Here is a 12,075-nt window from a genome sequence, read left to right as displayed (position 1 = left end):
AATTGCCCTTTCCATCCACATTTCTGTAATTAAAACTTCTCAGTATGCCTCTGTGTGCAAAACAAAACTTAAAGACGAAAAGAAGCCACAGTTTTGTCTTTTGTCAGTACATAGGTGCTATTTCTAAAATTTCAAAAACATTTACCGTCCCTTCTCATGACAGAATCTCGGTCATGCATGGGCTGGAAACCATAAAACCTACTTGTATGAGAACAATTTTTTTCTTCTTTTTTTAAGAGATATTGTGAACTTTGCTTGCAAATTAGGTCATACTTTGTTTTGCATTAAGGATGGTAGCTGTTGATCTGAAGATTTCAGGAATGGGGAGATTCTCCCTCCACAGCCTTAACCCTAAAAAGACTGGGGGGGGGGGCCTAAAAGGCCCCCCCCCTCGACATTTCGCGCGATTACTCAGCAACACGCAATGCTCTCGCCGCGATGCTCTATGACTTTTTCTTTCGAGTTTCCCGCACATTTTGACACCAAATTTGTGACGCCCGGGGGTACGGTTGTGAAGTTACATAACTTTTTGTACATGCACGTGAGACCGAAAATGGCTCAAAAATGTGATTTTGTGTACAAAGTCAATACAAATTGAGTTTTATCACATGGTTCATATAAATATGCTTATCTTTACTCTCAATGGCTAAAATCAATTTGTTTTAGTAGTATTATGCTTCAAAAAGGGTCTGCCACAAATTTTGCTGAAAAAAACAACAAAAACAAAAGGTCGAAAAAACAACGAAATACATAAGAAATTCATAAAACAATGAAATAAATAAGAAATTAATTTTGATACCGAAGTTTTTTTCAAGTACATTTGCTAAGAATGCTACAAAGAATATGTACACCAAAAATTAGCACTTTTGGAGCTTTATTTACTGATTTACATAAAAAAGTCTGATTTCTCGCATAAATTAGCATAATCAATCAAAATAAAATAAAAGAAGACTATTTTGGAAAATTTAGATATACGATCTTGTAGATTACATCGCACACTACCATTGTGCAAATTTCCGCGGCGATCGCGCGATCCACGGCCGAGATCTTAAGGGGGGCCCTTTAGGCCCCCCCCCCCCCCCCCCAGTCTTTCGAGCTACCAAAATAGCCCAGTCTTTTTAGGGTTAATTAAGCAAAAACCACTCATTGGACCAGCCAGTCATGTTATCTTCGGTACCTTGTCTCTGTGTTTAGACAGAGCTTGACATTAGCACTTGCCTGCTCGCCCAAAGCAAGTAAAATTGCATGTCAAGCAAGCAAAATTACAAACATGTGAGAAATTACTGTCCTGATTGGGCAAGTAAAATGTTGATTTTTAGTTTGAAAATCAAAAGCTCCTGAAGTCAATTAATACATTGGGACAATTTTGGGGGCAAGTACTGTTTTCTTTCAGGCAAGTTAAGAATTGATAATTGATGATTTCACTTGCCTGATGGGCAAGTGAAGGGGAGATGTAATGTCGGGGGCCCTGATATTCTATATGTAAACACAGTTGAATGCTAATTATGGCTTCTTCATGGGGCCCTCTTGATAACTTCAAAACACCCGAAAGGTTTCCAACACCACCAGTATGCTTTGACAAAGTTTTTGCAAGCAAAATTTAACTTTCTCTGATGTCGATGCATTTTACCCCGATGCACTTTACCCCGATGCACACATCCTGATAAACACAAGTTGTCATTTAACCTATTTTACCCTTATCCTTCACACTCGGGTGTATACAGTGTTGTAAATAGAATTGATGGAGTCATGTATACATGGAAGATGTTTGTATTGCTTACTATTCCCTCACTTTTTGCCGTTACTGGCATTTGTGGCCGAACGTGTGTATGATGGTATATAATAAAATATTCTGTGTGTAGATACAATGTTGCCGTGTTACACTGCCTTCATATGTGGTTAAGATCGTGTTATGTGACTTAACAGCAAAACCACCAGAAAGTTTCCATTGTGAAAGTAAATCAAATTCATCGTTCATTGCTGAAACAACTGATAAATTACTTGCAGTTTCCAGTAATTGTCGAGGACTGTGTAATTATAAACAATATTCCTGAACAGTTTTTCTGATACATCATACTTAATAAGCCAACACCACCTCCTTAAAGTTGTTTACACATTGTTGTAACTGTTGCTCCCTCAGAAACCTACAAAAATGAATCCTTAGGCTGCCAACACATTGCAGAAATAGTCTGCAGACGTACAATATACTGTAATGCTCCTTTTTATAAAACGCCTCGCACGTCAACAGATGTGGTCTGCACATATTCTTCAAAGTAGTACAGAAATGGCAACCATTTTTTGCATGAAAGGTGAATGAGTGGTACAGTCGCGGTTAGTTGTAGGCAAAACCGATCAGTTGAAGTGGACAATAAAAATGAGTGACTGAATGTGGGCTTGGAACTGTTGAGTGTGTGCAACAGAGATTGGTTTGTAATACGATGTGCAATGGATCAAAAACTACGAGTCAATAACAAGTTTAATTCAAAGGTGTAAGTTTAGAAATTTGAACGGGTCTGAATTTTTCAAGAAAGAACTTTACATGGAAATACATGTATACACCAATAGAGAAATGGCTGCATTAAAGAAACACACACACATCCACTATGTACCTAACATGTATAATGCACATGTGTACATATACAAGTGTAACTTCTATGTGAATCCACATAATTTTCCTAAGCCTCCTCTTCCTCTCACTCTCATCCAAGATAAAAGACTAAAGTAGTCAAGGCTCTTACACATCATATCAGTTCATTATCATCAAAACCAGTTTAATCTTCCTGGATAGACATGAGGCAGTACAAACGAGTACCGGTACAAGTTACTCTCACATAATGACAGGACATGCATCTGTATTATGGAACAATAGCAAACCTGTGCAAGAATACGTATGTGCAGCACGCTGCAGCATATTCAGTCAATGCTTTTAGATGTGGTCATGGTGTGTAAGAAAATCAAAATGTATGCATTTCATTTTATCATCCAGCTTTACTTTGATAAAGACTATGTACATAGATCGAAGACCAACATTTTGAAGGGAACAAATGATTGGTTTACAGTGTTGGAAACCTGTAACCATGCACAGTATATACCAGGTACATTAAAAAGTTTTAGAGGTAGAGACTATTCTGTGAAAGCTCTGTACCACACACTGACAGAAGCAGCATTGTAGTCTTGTATATTCAGACCCTACAATATCAATCCCTTATCAAAAGTCATAGAAAATATTTTACAAGTACACTGTATGTTGCATATACACATAACATTTTATACATACATGTTATGTACAATTCAGCTCTTTGCAAGGAAAGTCTACTACAAATCAACATTTAAGATATCTAGGTGTGCACGTAATTAAAGGGAATGCAACATTATTCAATAGGAGGTGGGATTTCTAATTGCTCCAGCTCCAGCTGAAGTCAAACAAAGGGACGACCTAGAATCACATGACTACGTAAGGGATAAAAATTCAGAGTAAGAAGCAATACACTGAACTACGATAGCTACATTTACATCCTGGAGATCCCTGATAGCTGATTGGCTGTTGCTATGACAGCCATTATTGACCCATGTGCAAATCCACTCATATTAAGCATTGATATATCATGGGGCAAATTACACCATGAAGTAATATTTATCTTTATATTTAGACACAGAAGTTTGAAGAATGCCATCAAAACTTCTCGTATGTCATCTACGCTACATCTCTGAAATGTATTGTTATTATGACCGGTGAGACACAAAGTGAACAATTTTACACGTCAATATGCAACTAGATAAAGTGTTGACACCTTAGTTATTGTAATTTATACAACGTCCAAGTAGATCCTTGTAATTTGATTGGAGGATTGTTGGTGACGTGTTATTCAATAAGTACTCCATTCAACGCGCCGTGCAATTTTGGTTCTATTTTTGCGTGCAACTTGGTTCGATTTTTTCGTTCTATTCCACGGTTCGAGAAATTGTACTGTACTGCGTGTACTGTGTGTTGCATATTGAGGATCGCATGCAGCTAGCGCAGTGTACGTGTGCGGTACATGCATGCGCGTACGTAGGCTAGAGCTAGTGTGCGTGTATGAGCGCTAGTATAGCTGTGACCTGTATCTACACTGATTGCACAAGCCAGAAAGAGAATCGCAGTGGATCCACATGTAAGTATGGCTATATTTTTCATACATATATAGACTTCTAGGCCTACTTAGACCAAAAAGATCTACTTGGACGTTGTATAAATCAAATAGTGTATGGTCTTTACTCGTGCAATGGAACGAGATTTCGCACTCGGTGAAAGATGAGGCGCACTATTCAACTCGGCTTCGCCTCGTTGAATAGAGCGCCTCTATCTTTCACCTCGTGCGAAATCTCGTACCATTGCACTCGTGACCATTCACTATTTGTATAATATTGGAAATACATTAAAAAGTAAATATCTCAAATATCATATGTAAAACACACCTCTTGGATGCCTCATAAATTTTAACAAGAATATACTGTAGGCTCAAATTTACTTATTTTACATCCAACTTCCAATCTGGCAAGAAAAAAAAGGCAATGAGAGCTGCACAAATGTATCCCTTTGCTTTCTTTCATTACTGACTTTGTGAGAAGATATAGCTCTCCTAATACTTACATTGTAAAGACATCTATATGAAGGTCACAAAGTTCATTTTTAAACAAAATGCAATAGCATCTCGTGGGTAATAAAATAGGCACAATACATCATCAAGCTGTTCATTTGATTATATCTTACATGGGAAATATAAACCAAGAATCTGAGGTAAGATTGACATTCTAGCAAAGTCCCTTGCAAAGTCCCTTGCACAGACATATTGACAATCTGTTAATTAATGTATACATAGACACATACACACACAAATATTAAAACAAAATCAAGCAAACCAAAAACACAGAGAAAATGAATCAAACAGAACACTCCAGCACTCCATACACACACACATACACAAATAAAAGAACAAGTGACACATTTCCATCTAAAACTCTAGCCTTCAATCCTCTCCAAAATGAAGGAAAAACACATTGTACCTGTCTTTATCATACAAAACCACTCTGCTTACATTGAAGTTTGGCCAAGAAACATCTGGACACCTTTAATACCATACAAGTTCTACCGCCATTCCAATGACGCATTAGATGATCTGTGATCAGACTTTGCTTGGTCATACTAGTTCCAAGACATTTGCTCCTGTGACAATTGCTCCCATGAAATACCGGTACCTGTATGCTAGGACAAACAGATTCTATCCAAAAATATAACCCTATCGCATCCTACTCCTTGTGTGGAGTTCCACAGAATTGCCCCCCCCCCCCCACTTATTTTGTTTTTGTTTTTGTTTTTTGCTACTATATTGCCCTTCTTTTTCTAATGGCAATAGACCACAGAGGTAATTTTGTCCCTCAAAGTGAGGTACTGCCCCTCCCCATTTGGATAGTGGCTCAGCCCCCTTCCTGGAAGAGAGATTAAAAAAGCCCAACCAGCTTGGAAGTCGTCTTGGTTCCTCACTTTGTTGTACCACTCATCCAAGCTTGACATGGTGTCTTATCTTCTCTTGTCTATTCAGACACACCCCCTCCCTGGGCGGGAGCTTCAAAGCTGGCAACTCTGCCAGGACGGCAAACTCAGAGAAGGAGATTGTGATGCTGATTTGTCGTCCTTAACCTACACGAATCTGGCCCCAGGAAGGATAAACTCGCGATGGAAATCCTGGCTACTCTGCCTACACTGACAGAAGAGCAGCTGAAGGAAGTTGCAACCGTGTGCGGCATCCCAGAAGAGAAGGTAACGGTACTTGCTAAGAAGGGAAAGTTGGTTGTGTTGAATGTGGTTACTTCTTTTCTTTGCAGTGATGAGGTGGAGAGGAGGACGGATGGTGGGATGGAGCTGCTTCAGAGCATCGAGATGAGTATGAAGAGGATGACTGGAGGGAAAACTGGAATCCTACCTGAAGTGGAGAAGGTCAAGACCCTGCCCAGAGTGGAGCTTACCACCCCAATCAAGAAAGAAGCAGTGACCAGCCTTGTCCACCAAATAGATCTTGGGCTGGATTGAGGATATGGAGAAGAAGAAATTGAAGATGCTATCATAGGATCCATGGTTCCTGGGTTACCTCCCCATGCCTACCTGGAGTCTAAGCCAGATCTTGACTTGCCAGTCCTGAGGCGACTGCTTCGCAGTCATTACAGGGAAAAGGAAGCAACAGAGTTGTATCATGATTTAATGAGGGCAGAGACCCAAGCACATGTGCAGGCCTTGGGTCAACTGCGAGACACATCACTTATGGACCAATTCCTCAATGGAGCGCGGGAAGACTGGGTGAGACGGGAGCTCCGACACATCCAACTAGACAATGATGGGGAGGGATTTGCAAAAATAAGGCAGGAAGCACTCTGTCTGTTCCAGGAGTCACCCTCTCAGAATCAATGCCCCCGGGCAAGGGAAGTGGAAGTGGAGGTGACCATCCTAAAGAAACAAAAGGCTCCCAAGAAGAAAAAGTGGGATGAGGTGCAATGCTACAATTGCCAGCAGAATTGACACTTCAAGAGGGATTGCCCTCAGATGAGCAATTCCACTGGCTCCCAGCAGTCGGAAAACTAGTATCCTCTGCTGTTGAGGGCAAAACAGCAGAGATGCAAGGACATAATGACACGGACATAGCTTTGGACTCTAACTCAAATGAAATGGCAGCTGTTAGAAACATTGGAACTAATGATGGAGAGGCAGCCAATTCTCCAGTAGAGGTCAGCATAAGGGAGAAATTGGTCTCCCCAAGTCCGACAGCGGTTGCTGAAATAGCTGGCGTGGAACTCGGAAGTGTTTTGGACACAGGGGCTGAGGCTTCCATCATTCCTTCTGATGTGTTCCATTCACAGCTGGAGACTCAAGCGCAGGACGTGGACTTGCTGGACACTTTGATGAGGATCATTGGGGTGACAGGGACAGAGGTACCCGTAGAGGACTACGTTCGAGCTCGGGCCAGAGTCAGGGGTTGTGCTGCTATGGTTGGATTTCTAGTAGTACCAAGAAAATCTGCAGGACATTGTCATCAGGACTTTCCGGTACTACTCGGATGCAATGCTCTAAGGGCGCACCTTCACCATGACTTGTTGGAGGGAGAATATATATATATATATGAATTTGCTGGGGACTGTTTAAACCTTCAAGAAGACTCAAAACAGGAGGCATCGGTCATTACAGCAACACTGGAGAGGATATATGCCAGGTCTGTAAAGACAGTCAAATGCTTCATTGAATCATTAGAAAGTGGACAGGCAGAGAACAAGGGCCTGTGGTTTATTGAAGGAGACAGTTCGAAACAGGTAACTACCTTAAAGGTCATGGAAGGCTGTGCCGCAGAGGGAGCCTCCGCAAACCTATTGCTAGTGAATACAAGTGATAGTGATGTTCTTTTACCTGCACACTCTAAGGTGACTTCTGCCCTACGATTGGGAGTGCAAGACGAATTAGAGGTGCAAGTCAGTGAGGACTCAATCCAAGTCAATATGCGAGAAATGCTAGTCACTGCAGCAGGGCAGAGGGATGGAACGACTCGTCCCGAGGACTTAACCAGGGAAGGAAAAGAGATACATGTACCTCCTAAGACCGAGACTTACACAACAGAACCCCCAAATTCGCTACCCGCTGGTATCAGTCTGGAGGGACTGGAGCATGAGGAAACTGTGAAAGTGGAGCAGCTGTTACGGGACCATGCTGCGGTCTTCTCCAAAGATGAGTTTGATCTGGGACACTGCACCCCCGACTTCTCAAGCTTCAAAATAGAGTTTGTAGCTCTTAACTGGGCCGTGGTGGAGAAGTTCAAAGGTTATCTCATGGGTGCCAAATGTATCGTCTACACTGATAATAACCCCCTTGCACACATACAGACTGCCCAGTTGGGAGCCACAGAACAGAGATGGGTTGCCCAGCTTGCATCTTTTGACCTAGAGATAAGATACTGACCTGGGAGACTGAACAGATGTGCAGATGCGCTGAGCCGATATCCAGACACAGCCGAAAAGGAAGAAACGGTTTCCATTAACGAGCAATGACCGACAGGGAAAGTGTAGAGACTTTCTTGCAAAGACTTCGACAAGCCGCAATCCATATTGACTATGGGGAGAGTCAAATTAGGGATAGACTACTGAACACACTGACCCCCGACTGCCGTGCTGCCGTCATGTCGGCACCGACCGCGACTCAGTCTCCCGGCCAAATAGCTGCAAAAGTGCAGTTATTTCTTGACTTGCGTAGCGACATGACAATGACTACACACAAAGATGTCATATTTGAAGGAAGCAAAGCAGAAAGTTGACCAAATTGGAAAGCTGAATGCAGCCTGGTCTGTGGATGGGAAAATCTTTGTGTCAGTGAATACTGAAAATGGGAAGACAGCAAAAAAGAGAATTTGGTCAGTGAAAGAACTAAACAATCTTTGAACTTAATGACTCCTATTTGTTTTGCACGGTCTTCTCGATATTAACTTGGAAGATACATACAGATGTAAATCTGCATGAAGTTTGAGATCTAAATTGCCCAGTACCTTTATCTTTATGCTATTCATTTGATGTTGGTCTGCAAATTTGATCTGGTGGCTGGTAAAGGCAGATGTCAGTAGCTGTTTGAATTATACTGTTCTGTAGAGTTGATTACTCTTTCTGTGTCACATTCTTCAATTTTGTTACTCTTGCCTTATCTTTGAAAGCACCCTTTGTATATAACCCCCCTCCCCCCCCCCCCCCCCCACTATGACTGACCTTCCATATATTAGTGTTCCGTATATATTTATGTTTGTATCATGCTTAAATGAGACAGCAGACTATTTGGTATCAATGTTTCCTGAACGGCAGGCTTACTCAGTAAAGCACCCCACTATGTACATATGGCTCAGACAGAAGTAGATGTTTGTAATTTTTTTGAATCCAACACAAATTCCTTAGATTTTGAAGGTAATGAAAACACTATGGATTGCTCAGTAAATTGTAATTATATCACAGAAAATACTTTGTTTGATAATGTACATTCCTCCGAGCTCACTCTTTTATATTTTAACATCCACAGTATGTCTAAAAATTTTGATAAACTACTATCATTTATGGCAAAAATGCATTCAGATTTTAATGCAATGGGTATCTCAGAAACGTGGTTTGGTGATGAAAGTGACGCCAGCTTGTATCCTATTCCGGGTTATAACTTGGTGTCTAATAGCAGACTTGATAAACGAGGAGGAGGTGTTGCCATGTATATCCCATCTCATTTTGATTATCAAGTTCATCATGGACTTAATACAATGAGTAATTTGTTAGAAACCCTGTTTGTTGAAATATTGATACCAGGAAGAAGAAATATTGTTCTAGGAGTAATTTATAGACCACCCCAAGGAAATTTAAGTCTTGTCATGAGTGAATTGCAAGGTATGTTGCAGAATCCTTTACTTAGTAATAAAGATCTATTTTTGATGGGTGATTATAATATACATTTATTACAATGTGATGTGAATAATCAATGTAATGACTTTCTGAACTTGATGGAGGCCTTCTCGCTTATGGCCTTAATAACTAACCCCACTAGGATAACTGAAACTTCCTCTACTCTTGATAATATTTTTAGTAACCTACAACCATTCCCTACTGCTTGTATAATTATTTCTGATTTGTCAGACCACTTTCCTGTCTGTGCAAAAGTGCCTCTCAAGAAGTATTTGAGTGTAATTGACCTGATGAGTGCATTTCACTGCATTCCCCTTTTGAAATCAGCTCAAAAATACGATTGGAATTGCCTCATATCATGGTGGCAAACACTACACTATTATAAACGACTTGCACAGGGACTCAATGTTTCTCCTGGACTTTTCAAGCAAAGATTGATGACATCTTAGGAACCATCCCCAACTGTAGGCAATTTTACATAGCGCATCATGACGACATAATCCTGTTCAGCCCAGATAAAAACACTCACAGACTATACTTGACCAAAGTGTTAAAGGCCCTCTCTGACAACGGACTGAAAGTGAGCCCCAAGAAATGTAAACTGTTCAGGAATGGCTGAGTTAGATGACTTCTGGTTTACCATCAGCTACCTGCCTGGTAAAACCAACAGCGTCGCATATACTCAGTGCACTCTCTCATATCATCTCCAATCTGGAGCACTACAGACAAGACTGCACTGAAGAGGTGAATCAACTATGTATCCTTGCTATCCAGTCAGCTATCTGCCAGGAAAATGCTCACTGTAGTTCAGCTTTTGTTGCCCTGGGTGCGGATGCAGTGAACCTGGCTAGGATTAGTGGGAGGATAGCCGATCTGACAAGACATTGGACCAAGCATGACATCAAGAAGGCTCAAGCGGAAGATGAGGTAATATCCTCTCTACGAAGGAAGAAAGAAATGGGTGTATTTCCCTCCTGAACAGAACGGGCGACCTTTGGTCAGGTCGCCAAGTCGCTACAGTACTTCATGAATGGAACTAACTTCCGATTGGGAAAGATGACGTGATGTAAAGAAAGACCAAGGTCTACACCCAATTGGTGCTGCCAGCCAAGTTTCACCAGTTGTACTGGAGCAACTGCATGATGAAATGGGTTATCAGGGTGCAGAAAGAGTCACAAGCCTCTCTAGGGAGCATTTCTACTGGCCAGATATGCAGAGGGACATAGAGCACTACACAACCTTAGTATGCCACTGTCTGAAACAACGAAAACCAGTTCACAAGACAACAGCACCCCTCACCCCATCATAAAAACCCAACCTTTTGAGCTCGTCTTAAATTAGACTTGCTCCATCTGGAACAGAGCGTAGGTGGACACAAATACATTCTTGTCATCACGGATCACTTACAAGAATTGCCCAAGCCTACGTTACCAGGAATAAATCCACCAAGAAGGCAGCAGACTGTCTGTTCAATGATTTCATTTTTAGGTTTGGATACCCACAGAGAACACATCACGACCAGGGACAAGAATTTGAGAACAGGTTGTTAAGACTCCATACCCACTTTCCTTATTTCCCATCCACCAATCACCGCAACCACCACCTCTGCCATCAACGCAAACCACCGCTGCAATCCCGGCCACCATCACCTGTACCAAATCAGCATCGGCCGACATCACGTAGGCTTTGATAGCAGTGTGGAGAGAGCCTGAAATACAGGCAAAAATAGAGGAAAAATCAACAAAATGGAAGGAGGTATGGGAAGAGATGGCAGTGAGGCTGCACGACTTGGGATTTCCGGCAAGGACAGCCAATCAGATACACGTAAAAGTGAAAGAGCTGAAGAAAATTTATAAGGCTGTGCATGATAGCATGGGGATATCAGGGGCTACCACTTCCAGAAGTTACACCTACTGTAGCGGCAGAATGTATAAAGTTTATGATCGTCCATTATAATAGGAGTGGCACCCCTTCCTGGGTAATTATAGGATAGGCACCCCTGGGGCCCTTACCTAACCCACAGTGGTCAGTTTGCAAGATAAGCATTCTGCTCGGCCACACTCCACTCCTTCTCCCTGGCCATATAATACAAACACTAATGTGGCAAAGCTCAGATGCTGACCATGACCACATGAAGACAAAGAGAGCATCCCAAAGCCAAGTCAAGTTATGAAAAGTTTATTGAAAGTCCGGAGTATCAAACAATTGTGAACCACAGTCACAAATGTATGCGGCCACTCACACTATCACAGATGTAGGAAGTACACACGCTTGTACACAACCATACGAAGTCATGTACACTGTACATTTCCACACGAATGCGTTTTTCTGTACACCGACGAAATAATCGAACAGTTTGTTCAGCAGAATTTAAAGTACTGTGGATTTGGATTCATGATAATTTGTGCGTTCCAATGACGATATCCCACTTATGTAGACTGTTCGTCGGAGAAGCTACACCGACCCTCCACAGTGAGGACCATGGTAACTTGGTCAGAGTTTCTTCCCACAACTGTCGTGTGGACATAGGGTTCTAGTAAGATAAGTGTCAATTGGAATTTTGATTGCAGCACCATAAAATCTTACTCCAATTAGAAATACGTCTGAACACGGCTGTAGATATGTCGATCAATG

The sequence above is a fragment of the Diadema antillarum genome, unplaced genomic scaffold, assembly GCF_040938485.1.
Source record: "Diadema antillarum isolate AM-2024a unplaced genomic scaffold, OU_Dant_1.0 scf00000143, whole genome shotgun sequence".
In the NCBI taxonomy this organism is placed as follows: domain Eukaryota; kingdom Metazoa; phylum Echinodermata; class Echinoidea; order Diadematoida; family Diadematidae; genus Diadema; species Diadema antillarum.
Note: the sequence above shows the minus strand (reverse complement) of the source record.